This window comes from Chlorocebus sabaeus, chromosome 28 (genome assembly GCF_047675955.1).
Source record: "Chlorocebus sabaeus isolate Y175 chromosome 28, mChlSab1.0.hap1, whole genome shotgun sequence".
In the NCBI taxonomy this organism is placed as follows: domain Eukaryota; kingdom Metazoa; phylum Chordata; class Mammalia; order Primates; family Cercopithecidae; genus Chlorocebus; species Chlorocebus sabaeus.
In genome coordinates, this window is record NC_132931.1 from 20,193,424 (window position 1) to 20,204,965 (window position 11,542).

Sequence of the window (11,542 nt, forward strand, 5' to 3'; positions counted from 1 at the left end):
GGGAGGCGATGGTGGAAATCCTAGTCTGAGGATGAAGGCCCGAGGGGGAACTGGAGAAAGTCCCAGATCCAGAGGCCCGAGAACCAGCAGCTCTCACGCCCAAGGGCAGAAGAAGGAGAGAGAGAATTCAGCCTTCCTCTGCCTTTTGTTCCAGTTGGACCCTCCGTGGATCGGATGGTGCCTGCTCTCACTGGGGAGGGGGGGCGCCTCTTTACTGGGTCCACTGATCTAGTGTTGATGTCTTCCAGAGACGCCCTCATGGACACACCAAGAAAGAATGTTTTAGGCCGGGTGCAGTGGCTAGCACCTGTAATCCCAGCACTTTGGGAGGCTGAGGTGGAAGGACAACTTGAGCCTGGGACGTCAAGACCAAGCTGGGCAACATAATGAGACCCCATCTCTAAAAAAGTATCAAAACATTGGCCAGGCACGGCGGCTCACGCCTGTGATCCCAACACTTTGGGAGGCCGAGGCGGGTGGATCACGAGGTCAGGAGATGGAGACCATCCTGGCTAACACGGTGAAATCCCGTCTCTACAAAAAACACAAAAAATTAGCCAGGGGTGGTGGCAGGTGCCTGTAATCCCAGCTACTCGGGAGACTGAGGCGGGAGAATGGTGTGAACCTGGGAGGCGGAGCTTGCAGTGAGCCGAGATCGTGCCACTGCACTCCAGCCTGGGCGACAAAGCAACACTCCGTCTCAAAAAAGAAAAAAAAAAGTATCAAAAAATGGCTGGACGTGGTGGCTCATGCCTGTAATCCCAGCATTTGGGGGGCTGATGCAGGCAGATCACTTGAAGTCAGGAGTTCGAGACCAGCTTGGCCAACATGGTGAAACCTACTCTACAAAGAATACACAAATTAGCCTGGTGTGGTGGCGTGTACCTGTAACCCCAGCTACTCAGGAGGCTGAGGAGAATCATTTGAACCGGGGAGGCGGAGGTTGCAGTGAGCCGAGATCGTGCCAGTGCACTCCAATCTGGGCGATATAGCGAGACTGTATCTCAATTTAAAAAAAAAAGGTATTCAAAAAATTAGCTGGGCATGGTGGTGCATGCCTGTGTTCCCAGCTACTCAAGAGGCCAAAGTGGGAGGATCACTTGAGCCCAGGAGATGGAGGCTGCAGGGAGCTATGATTGCATCACTGCACTCCAGCCTGGGCGACAGAGCAATACCCTATCTCCAAAAACAAAAACAAAAAAAACAAAACAAACAACAACAACAAAACACTGTTATACTGTCTGTTTGGCATCCCTTAGCCCTGTCAAGCTGACATAAAATTAACCATGACAGCCAACACCAACTGGTGTCCTACAAGTCACTACTTGGAGTTAGTGTGGAACCCAGAGGCTAAGGACTTGGTCCCCCCACACTGTCCTCACTTCAGCTGCCAGCCACAGAAGGGGTCCCCAGGTTATTAGATTGCTTCAGGATGGGGGCTGGGGGACTTCGCTCGGCTGAAGACAAATGCGCGGCTTCCCATGACCTCCCCACTCATTATCCGGTGCGATAATTCGCTATCACAGGACAACTCACGGGTTGTGACTTGTGATTAGAGTTCATCGTAAAGGGTATAACTCAGGACTAGCCATGTGGACTTACCGTATAAAGCAGGGAAGTAGGACACGAAGGCACCCACGCCCTCTCCAGGAGCTTCGCCTACTGGCACAAGGAGATCACACCATTGCACTCCGGCCTCGGTGCCAGAGTGAGACTCTCTCAAAAAAAAGAAAATAAATGAAATGAAAAGAAAAGAGAAAAGAAACTCCCTGAGCCCTGAGCCCCATGATTCTGAGTTCGGTATCCAGGTCTCACAAGGTACGCGTGATTGGTTAAACCACTGGCCGTTGTGATTTAACTCTATCTCCAGCTCCCTCTCCCCGGAGATCGGGAGTGGGTGGCTGGAGTAGAGCGAAGGTTCTAACTCAGTAATCACACGGTGACCGGGCACAGTGGCTCTCACCTGCAATCCCAGCACTTTGGGAGGCCCAGGCAGGAGGATTGCTTCAGGCCAGGAGTTCAAGACCAGCCAAGGCAACCTAGCAAGACTTCATCTGTACAAAAAAATTAAAAAAAAAAAAAAATTAGGGGCAGGACGTGGTGGCTCATACCTGTAATCCAAGCACTTTGGGAGGCCGAGGCGGGTGGATCTCCTGAGGTCAGGAGTTCGAGACCAGTCTGGTCAACATGGTGAAACCCCGTATCTACTAAACATACAAAAATTAGCCAGGCATGGTGGCGGGTGCCTGTAATCCCGGCTACTTAGGAGGCTGAGGCAGGAGAATCGCTTGAACCCAGGTGGTGGAGGTTGCAGTGAGCCGAGATCACGCCACTGCACTCCAGCCTGGGCAACAAGAGCGAAACTCCATCTCAAAAACAAAACAAAACAAAACCAGGCAAGTGTGGTGGTGCACACCTGTAATCCCAGCTACTCGGGAGGTCGAGGCGGGAACGTGCTCTTCTTGGGCTGAGGAGTTCGAGGCTGCAGTGAGCCACGATGACACAGCCCGGGTGACAACGCCAGACCCTGTCTCTATTTAAAATAAGAACGATAATCATATGATTGGTTCCTCTGGGGACCAGCCCCTGTCCTGGAGCTGTCTGGGACCCCACCCTAAGCCACCTCGTTAGCAGAAACTCAGACAGGTGGCTGGTTATGTCAAAAGACACTCCTGCTACTCAGGAAACTCCTGGTGCCAGGAACCCAGAATAAAAACCTTATTTATCTATAAAGATACACAATTTTTTTTTTTTTTTTTTTTTTTTGAGACAGAGTCTCACTCTGTCGCCTAGGCTGGAGTGCAGTGGCACCATCTCGGTTCACTGCAACCTCCGCCTCCCGGGTTCACGCCATTCTCCTGCCTCAGCCTCCCCAGTAGCTGGGACTACAGGTGCCCGCCACCATGCCCAGCTTAATTTTTTGTTTTTTGTTTTTTTTTTTGAGATGGAGTCTCGCTCTGTTGCCCAGGCTGGAGTGCAGCGGCGTGATCTTGGCTCACTGCAAGCTCCACCTCCCAGGTTCACGCCATTCTCCTGCCTCAGCCTCCTGATTAGCTGGGACTACAGGCGCCCGCCATCATGCCCGGCTAATTTTTTGTTTGTATTTTTTTTTAGTAGAGACGGGGTTTCACTCTGTTACCCAGGATGGTCTCGATCTCCTCGTAATCCACCCTCCTCAGCCTCCCAGAGTGCTGGGATTACAGGCGTGAGCCACTGCGCCTGGCCTGTATTTTTTTTTTTTAGTAGAGACGGCGTTTCACCGTATTAGCCAGGATGATCGCGATCTCCTGACCTCGTGATCCGCCCGCCTTGGCCTCCCAAAGTGTTGGGATTACAGGCGTGAGCCACTGCGCCTGGCCTGTGTTTTTTATCGTGCTGTGTTACACGGAAATATGGCTCACTGTCCCCAGGGCCTCTTCCCCTTGGAAGCAACAGCATCATGTGGTAAGGACATCCATGCCATCTGTAGACCCTCCTTGTCAGGCCCCAGCCTGTAGCTGGCATTAAGCAAGAATCCTGAGGCGGGAAGCCCATGAGATGCACCAGCCCCAGCCGTGTCGTCTGCACCTGCAGGACAGAAGCCCCTGGGTAAGAGCCGCCCCACTCACGCAGTCAAGCCAGAACCATGAGAGGTCGTGGGGAATGGCCATTGTAAATAACCCTTAGATGACGAAAGCTGATTTGCACTTGGAGTGAGAACTCCTGGAGAACCTGCCCTCTTCTCCCTAGGCTGGTGGTTCCCCAGCCTGGGAATGTCACCCTGCACCAACCCAACCTGGGAAGCTGTGTTCCCGACTGTAATTTCTGAGCCAAAAGTCAGGACACATGATCTGGTGTGAGTTTATTGTGGCACCACTCAGTGAAAAAAATGCCATCTGGGAACCGTGAGTAGGACATGGATTGGAATTTCTGGGACATGTATTGGCTTTTATTTTTTTCAAAGGAAAGTTTGGCCGGGAGCGGTGGCTCACGCCTGTAATCCCAGCACTTTGGGAGGCCGAGGAGGGCAGATCACGACATCAGAAGATCGAGACCATCCTGGCTAACACGGTGAAACCCAGTCTCTACTAAAAATACAAAAATTAGCCGGGCGTGGTGGCGGGCGCCTGTAATCCCAGCTACTCGGGAGACTGAGGCCGGAGAATGGCGTGAACCAGAGAGGTGGGTCTCAAAAAAAATTAATAATAATGGCCGGGCATGGTGACTTACACCTGTAATCCCAGCACTTTGGGAGGCCAAGGCGGGCGGATCACAAGGTCAGGAGATGGAGACCACAGTGAAACCCCATCTCTACTAAAAAAAAAAAATACAAAAAATTAGCCGGGTGCGGTGGCGGGTGCCTGTAGTCCCAGCTACTCGGGAGGCTGAGGCAGGAGAATGGTGTGAACTCGGGAGGCGGAGCTTGCAGTGAGCCGAGATCCGGCCATTGCACTTCAGCTTGGGCGACAGAGCAAGACTCCGTCTCAAAAAAAAAAAAATTAATAATAATAATAAAATAAAACATAAAAATAAAGGAAAGTTCATGAGATTATGTTTTCTCCTTTCCAACATAACGTATCGGCTCATTGCAGAAAATTTGAACAATCCCCTGTACAATCCCCAGCAGTGCTGGGAAGAGTCATGGTTTATGGGGACAGTGTGACACAAGATAAAAAAGCAGGACTGCCCTGGATGGGGCCAGTGGGATAACGTCTTGGCTCAGGTGCCTGCCCACCTTGCTCCTCCCAGCCTAGGAAGGGAGAGGGGAGCAGGAAGGGGGAGAGGGGCTGGAGCTCAGGTTCTTGGTCTCTGCCCTCCAGGGGAAGCGCTCTGGACCACAGAAGGGAGCCTCTCCACACAGCCCCTCTGTGACCTTCAGCTCTCCCAGCCCACGCCCCTGACCTCTGCCCTCCTCTCTCCACCATTGCTCACCAGTCACAAGGTGCCCTGGGAAGCTTCCATCGCCACAAAAACAAACAAACAAAGAGCCTAGGCCGGCAAGGTGGCTCACGCCTGTAATCCCCACACTTTGGGAGGCTGAGGCGGGTGGATTGCTGGACCCCAGAAGTTCAAGACCAGCCCGGGCAACACAGCTAAACCCTGTCTCTACTTTTTATTTCATATATTTATATTTAGGCCAGCCACGGTGGCTCACGCCTGTCATCCCAGCATTTTGGGAGGCCGAGGCGGGCGGATCACTTGAGGTCAGGAGTTCGAGACCAGCCTGGCCATCATGGTGAAACCCCTTCTCTACTAAAAATACAAAAATTAGCTGAGTGTGGTGGCACACGCCTGTAATCCCAGCTACTCGGGAGGCTGAGGCAGAAGAAACGCTTGAACCTGGGAGGCAGAGGTTGCAGTGAGCCGAGCATCACTGCACTCTAGCCTGGGCGATAAGAGCAGGACTCCACCTCAAAAAAAAAAGAAAAAAAATTTATATTAAAAAAATAAAAAATTAAAAACTAACCGCCCCTCCAGGGCCTCAGCCTCTCCAGGGAGACAGTTGGAATGTGGGTGAGGAGCTGCTTGGACCTGTGTAAGTCCGTGCTCCTCAGTTCCTTCCCACCATTGCACTGGTTCTCAAACTTCATTCCCCAGAACCCAGGGGGTTCCGTGTCACTGAGCCCAGCAGGGGTTCCAGGCCCCTCCCCACACTCCAAGGGTACCCAGCTTCAATCCACCCTGCACTTTGTGACTGATAAGAATATTCTGCATCGTCGTGATTTTTCTTTCTTTTCGGGAGACAGGAGCTCACTCTGCTGCCCAGGCTGGAGTGCATGGTGCAGCCTCAGCTCACTGCAACGTCGACCTTCCAGGCTCAAGCAATCCGCCCACCTCAGCCCCTCTAGTATCGGGGACTAGAGGTGCACACCACCCCACCCAGCTAATTTTTGTATTATTATTATTATTATTTGGCAGAGATAGGGTTTTGCCATGTTGCCCAGGCCGGTCTCAAACTCCTGAGCTCAAGGGATCCTCCTGCCTCGGCCTCCCAAAGTGCCGGGATGACAGACATGAGCCACTGCGCCTGGCGTTCATGACTTTTCAAAGATGGGGAAACCACAACCAGAAAACTTTTCTAAACCACAGTTAGAAAAAGGCTGAGTGCGTTTACTTCTGCTCCCGGAGCCCATAGGTCGGCAGCCTGAACCCAGCCATGGGCCTGGCCAAACGCCGTGGCAAGCTTGGATCCTGGAGTTGCGGAAGATCCTCGTGGGGGCTCCGGATCCCAGGACATCAGAGCAGCTTGCCTCTCACCGAACAGCAAGGGAAACTGAGGCTTAGAGAAGGGGTGCCCTGCTGAGAAAAGCACAGGTGCCAGATGGGACCACAGTGTCTCCCAGCCCAGCCAGTTCTTTGCCCAGCACATCCAAGCTTGGGAGGAGGTCCTGTCACCAGCACTGACCTTTCCTCCTGGCAGTGAATCTGAGAGCAGCCATCTGCAGCCCAGGGCAGATGGGTTTCTTTTCGAGACGGAGGTTTTTTTGTTGTTTTGTTTTTTTGTTTTTTTGTTTTTTGAGACGGAGACTCGCTCTGTCGCCCGGGCTAGAGTGCAGTGGCCGGATCTCAGCTCACTGCAAACTCCGCCTCCCAGGTTTAGGCTGCCTCAGCCTCCAGAGTAGCTGGGACTACAGGCGCCCGCCTAGTTTTTTGTATTTTTTAGTAGAGACGGGGTTTCACTGTGTTAGCCAGGATGCTATCGATCTCCTGACCTCGTGATCTGCCCGTCTCGGCCTCCCAAAGTACTGGGATTATAGGCTTGAGCCACCGCGCCCAGCCTGAGACTGAATTTTGCTCTGTCGCCCAGGCTGGAGTGCAGTGGTGCGATCTCAGCTCACTGCAACCTCCGCTTCCCGGGTTCAAGCGATTCCCCTGCCTCAGCCTCCGGAGTGGCTGGGACTACAGGTGCACACCACCATGCCCGGCTAATTTTTTTGTGTATATTTTAGTAGAGACGGGGTTTCACCGTGTTGGCCAGGATGGTCTTGATTTCCTGACCTCGTGATCCCAGGGCCGCTTTCTATGCTGCATTTTCCTGGACATCTGGGATGTCAGGGGTGAGAAACAGAAGGACTCAGGCCTCTCGGGGTCAGGGGCCTCAGGCCCCCTCCCTGCGCTGCAGTCTTCCTCCTCCCGCCTCCCCATGACGGTGACCGGGACTCATTTCCTCCTGAGGCGGCCGTTCTATTTTCAGACAATTGTTGGAAAGCGCTTCTCAGTCTCCAGCCAGAAGCTGCGCCCCCCCGAACTCCCCCGGAGCTTCTGCTGGCTGGCGGGGGTCTGCATAGGTTAGGAGGCTCGCTGCCCAGTGGGTTCTTGAATATCAGCCCCCAAAGGGCTGCTTCAGGCCCGGGCCACCTGGGCGCCAGTTCGGCTGGGTGCCAGCCCGCGAAGGGCCACCTGTGACCTCCTGAGCTGCCAGTGGGTCCCGCCGCAGGGCACCTTCTTGGCAGAATCCAACTCGAAACCTCCATATAAGAATGTTGTTTAGCACAGAACAAAACCTCTACGGGCGTGCTGATGGGCTCCGAGCGGCCCCACGGGCACCAACGCCCTCCTAACTGCTGACTCACAGCTTTGACACTCGTCACCGTGCTGAGGAGCCTCCAGTGTGGATGAGACAGTTTCTAAATTTAGTGGGCAGAGTGGTTGGGAGACGACGGCCAGCCCCCCGAGGCCCTCTGTGGCCACTTGTCATTCAGAGGAATGTGGAATCTCTCAGTCCCTGGCCCTGAGTGGCCACTCCCAGTGACCATGGCAGCCACCTGCCCAGCCATATGCCCGGGTCTGGGACCAGGACCAGGGTCAGGGCTGCTTCTCACTGAGGCCCTTGCGGCAGCCCCAGGAGAGCGGGATGTCTGCTGCGTCCATTTTCCGGGTGGGTGAACTGAGGCTCGCAGAGGAAACCTGCCTGACACCACGCGGCCGGTGAGCTGGGCGCCAGAACTCAACACCAGATAAATCTCCCTGGGCCCTTACTGCCACATGGCCCGAGGCCCTGGAGGCCAGACCCCATCCTGGGTGTGGGGCACAGCCGTTCCCCATAGTTCTCTAATTTCCTCACTTGCAAAATGTTTAAAAAAAAAAAAAAAGGTATCTCCAGCGGATACCGTGGGCGTGCGCCTTCCCCGTGCAGGTGACACACGGGCCCCGCAGCTGCAGCCCGCGCCGGTGAACAGCCCCTGGCTGCCTCTTCTCCAGAGTAGGGCCTGGGCTGGGGGGGCACCACCCTGCCAGTGCCTGACACACACTCCCAGGGTAGCCCCCAGCCTCGGGCAGGAGAGAGTTCCTGGTCAGGTGGAGGCTTCAACAGAAGCACCCTCTTAGCCTGGCTTCTTTCTGCTCCATCCCTCCCTCCTCACCTGTAAAGTTTCCCTGTAAAGAATGAGGCTGGGACTGGGTGCGGTGGCTCACGCCTGTAATCCCAGCACTTTGGGAGGCCGAGGCGGGAGGATCACGAGGTCAGGAGATCGAGACCATCCTGGCAAAACACAGTGAAACCCCGTCTCTACTAAAAAAAAATACAAAAAAAAATTAGCTGGGCATGGTGGCGGGCGCCTGTAGTCCCAGCTTCTGGGAGGCTGAGGCAGGAGAATGGCGGGAACCCGGGAGGCAGCAGAGCTTGCAGTGAGCGGAGATCGCGCCACTGCACTCCAGCTCTGGGCGACAGAGCAAGACTCCGTCTCAAAAAAAAAAAGGGGCTGGGCGCGGTGGTTCATGCCTGTAATCCCAGTACTTTGGGAGGCCGAGGTGGGTGGATCACTTGAGGCCAGGAGTTTGAGACCAGCCTGGCCAATATGGCAAAACCCCGTCTCTACTACAATTACAAAAATTAGCCTGGCGTGGTGGTGCGTGCCTGTAGTCCCAGCTACTCGGGGGGTTGAGGTGGGAGAATCCCTTAAACCCAGGAGGCAGAGGTTGCAGTGAGCCGAGATTGCACCACTGCACTCCAGCCTGGGTGACAGGGTGAGACCCTGTCTCAAAAAAACAGGAATGGCACCTGGGCTGGGTGCGGTGGCTCACTCCTGTAATCGCAGCACTTTGGGAGGCCAAGGCAGGTGGATCACTTAAGCCCAGGAGTCCAAGGCCAGCCTAGGCCACATAGTGAGACCTTGACTCTACCAAAAGATACAAAGGTGAACCAGGCGCGGTGGCACAGGAGGTGGGGATGGGAGGATGAGCCAGGCACGGTGGCACATGCCTGCAGTCCTAGTGGCTCAGGAGGTGGGGATGGGAGGATGAACCAGGCACGGTGGCACAGGAGGTGGGGATGGGAGGATGAGCCAGGCACAGTGGCACAGGCCTGTGGCTCAGGAGGTGGGGATGGGAGGGTCACGTGAGCCCAGGAGGTCAAGGCCGCAGTGAGCCATGATCATCCCACTGCACTCCAGCCTGGTGGGCAATAGAGCCAGACCCTGTCTCTAAATTTTAAAAAAGAGAACCAGGACCACCGTGTCACGGAGACCAAAAGCACAAAACACTGGTGCTCCATGTGGTCACAGGACTGGGCACTCCGGGGGGAGCCACTGGGGTCCTCAGAGCAGCGCCCATTTCAGGGAGGTGCCTGGGGCTGGAGCGAGTGCAGAGGCGTGTGGATGGTGGGGAAGTGGAGTTGCGGAGAAAGAAAGGGCCGTGAGTGCAGATTCCGGGGAAGGGGCGATGGAAGCGGGAGGTTTGAGGGGTGGGCCCAGAGGACAGGGTGGGAAGACCCAGCAGGGGCTGCTTCCACCGCAGGAGGAGAGAAGTGGGGAGGGCCTGAGATCCGAAGCAGGTTGCACCAGACATTTTGGGGGTCTGGGCCTCCCAGAGTCCTTCCCCTTCCTCACAACTCCTGATTCTCTTTGTCGGTTTACCTCTCTCCTGAGCAGCCTGGGGGTGGAACCAGGATTGGCCCCTGCTCTTGGAAGCCAAAGGGGTCTGAGCTCTTCCCCAGTAGACCACGTGTGAGTCACGGCACAGTGGCCAGCAAGGCGCAAGCTCTCCCCGGCAGACTAGCCGTCCTGAGTTTCAATGTGGTGCCCAGCGAGGTCTGAGCTGAAAACCAGCCGTCCCGAGCCTCAGTGCAGTGGCCAGTGGCCTGACTGGTCCTTGGGTGAGCTGGAATTCTGGACGTGGGTCTGCCTTTGGGGCTGCACCCTATGGGAGCCCCACACAAGGTTAGGGGGTCCAGCCGGGGGGGTAGAGAAAGTGGGTGCCCAGGTTCCTAGCAGGGGCTAGCCTGGGGGTGGATGGGGAAGGAAGGCTTCAGGGAGGTTCAGGAAGGGGCCGGGGCTGGGCTCTCAGGATGGGGGTCACTTGAGAAGAGCCGCAGGTTCCCCGCAGGGGCCCCTGCGTGTAACGGGAAGGCCAGGCCTGGTCTGCGTGGGGGATGCTTGGTCCAGGCTGGAGCCCCCAGTCTACGCCCAGGCTGCACAGAGAGCGGCAGCTGCTTCCTGGCACGGGGCAGTTAAACCACATGCAGCTGCAGGCTGCCCACCGTGCCCGTCTCCCCTTGGGCCCGACCTGGGCCTCTGCTCCCCCGGTCCCCACCCTGCCAGCTGCCCCCAGCCCCTGGTGCTGGTGGGTGGTGAGGGGCTGCAGTGGCACCCTGGAGCCCAAACCTGCCACACCCATCAGGTCACGAGGTCGGGTCCTGCTGGGACAGGGTTACCTTTGGCACTCACTGCACTCTGGGGTCACAGCAAAGAGGACCCCAGGACGGTAGAAGTCAGAGGCTTGGGCTTGCCTGCCCGACAGTGTCCCACCAGGCTGAGTGAGGCCCAGCTCTCCTAACAGCTGAGGCTTTTAGTGCCGGCTTCCTCCCCCCAGGCAATTCACAGTTATCACAGTGAGAGTCCATGGGCTCTCACTGAACATGGCGAGCCACCCTGGACCCAGCAGGGGACCGGGCAGACCAGGTTCTGCTGGTGGCTCTGTCAGGCAGGAAGGCAGGGAAAAGACCAGCCAGGAGTGGGCGTGCACCTGTGGTCCCAGCTACTTGGGAGGCTGAGGCGGGAGGATTGAGCCCAGGAATTTGAGGCTGCAGTGAACCATGATCATGCCACTGCATTCCAGCTAGGTAACAGAGCAAGACCCTATTTCTTTTTTTTTTTTTTTTGAGACGGAGTCTCACTCTGTCGCCCAGGCTGGAGTGCAGTGGCCGGATCTCAGCTCACTGCAAGCTCCGCCTCCCGGGTTCACGCCATTCTCCTGCCTCAGCCTCCCGAGTAGCTGGGACTACAGGCGTCCGCCACCTCGCCTGGCTAGTTTTTTGTATTTTTTAGTAGAGACGGGGTTTCACCATGTTAGCCAGGATGATCTTGATCTCCTGACCTCATGATCCGCCCGTCTCGGCCTCCCAAAGTGCTGGGATTACAGGTGTGAGCCACCGCGCCCGGCCGCAAAACCCTATTTCTAAAACATTTTTTTAAAACACATGAAGGAAGGGCCAGGCGCGGTGGCTCACGCCTGTAATCACAGCACTTTGGGAGGTCAAGGTGGGTGGATCACCTGAGGTCAGGAGTTCAAGACCAGCCTGGCCAACATGGTGAAACCCCATCTCTACTAAAAATATAAAAATTAG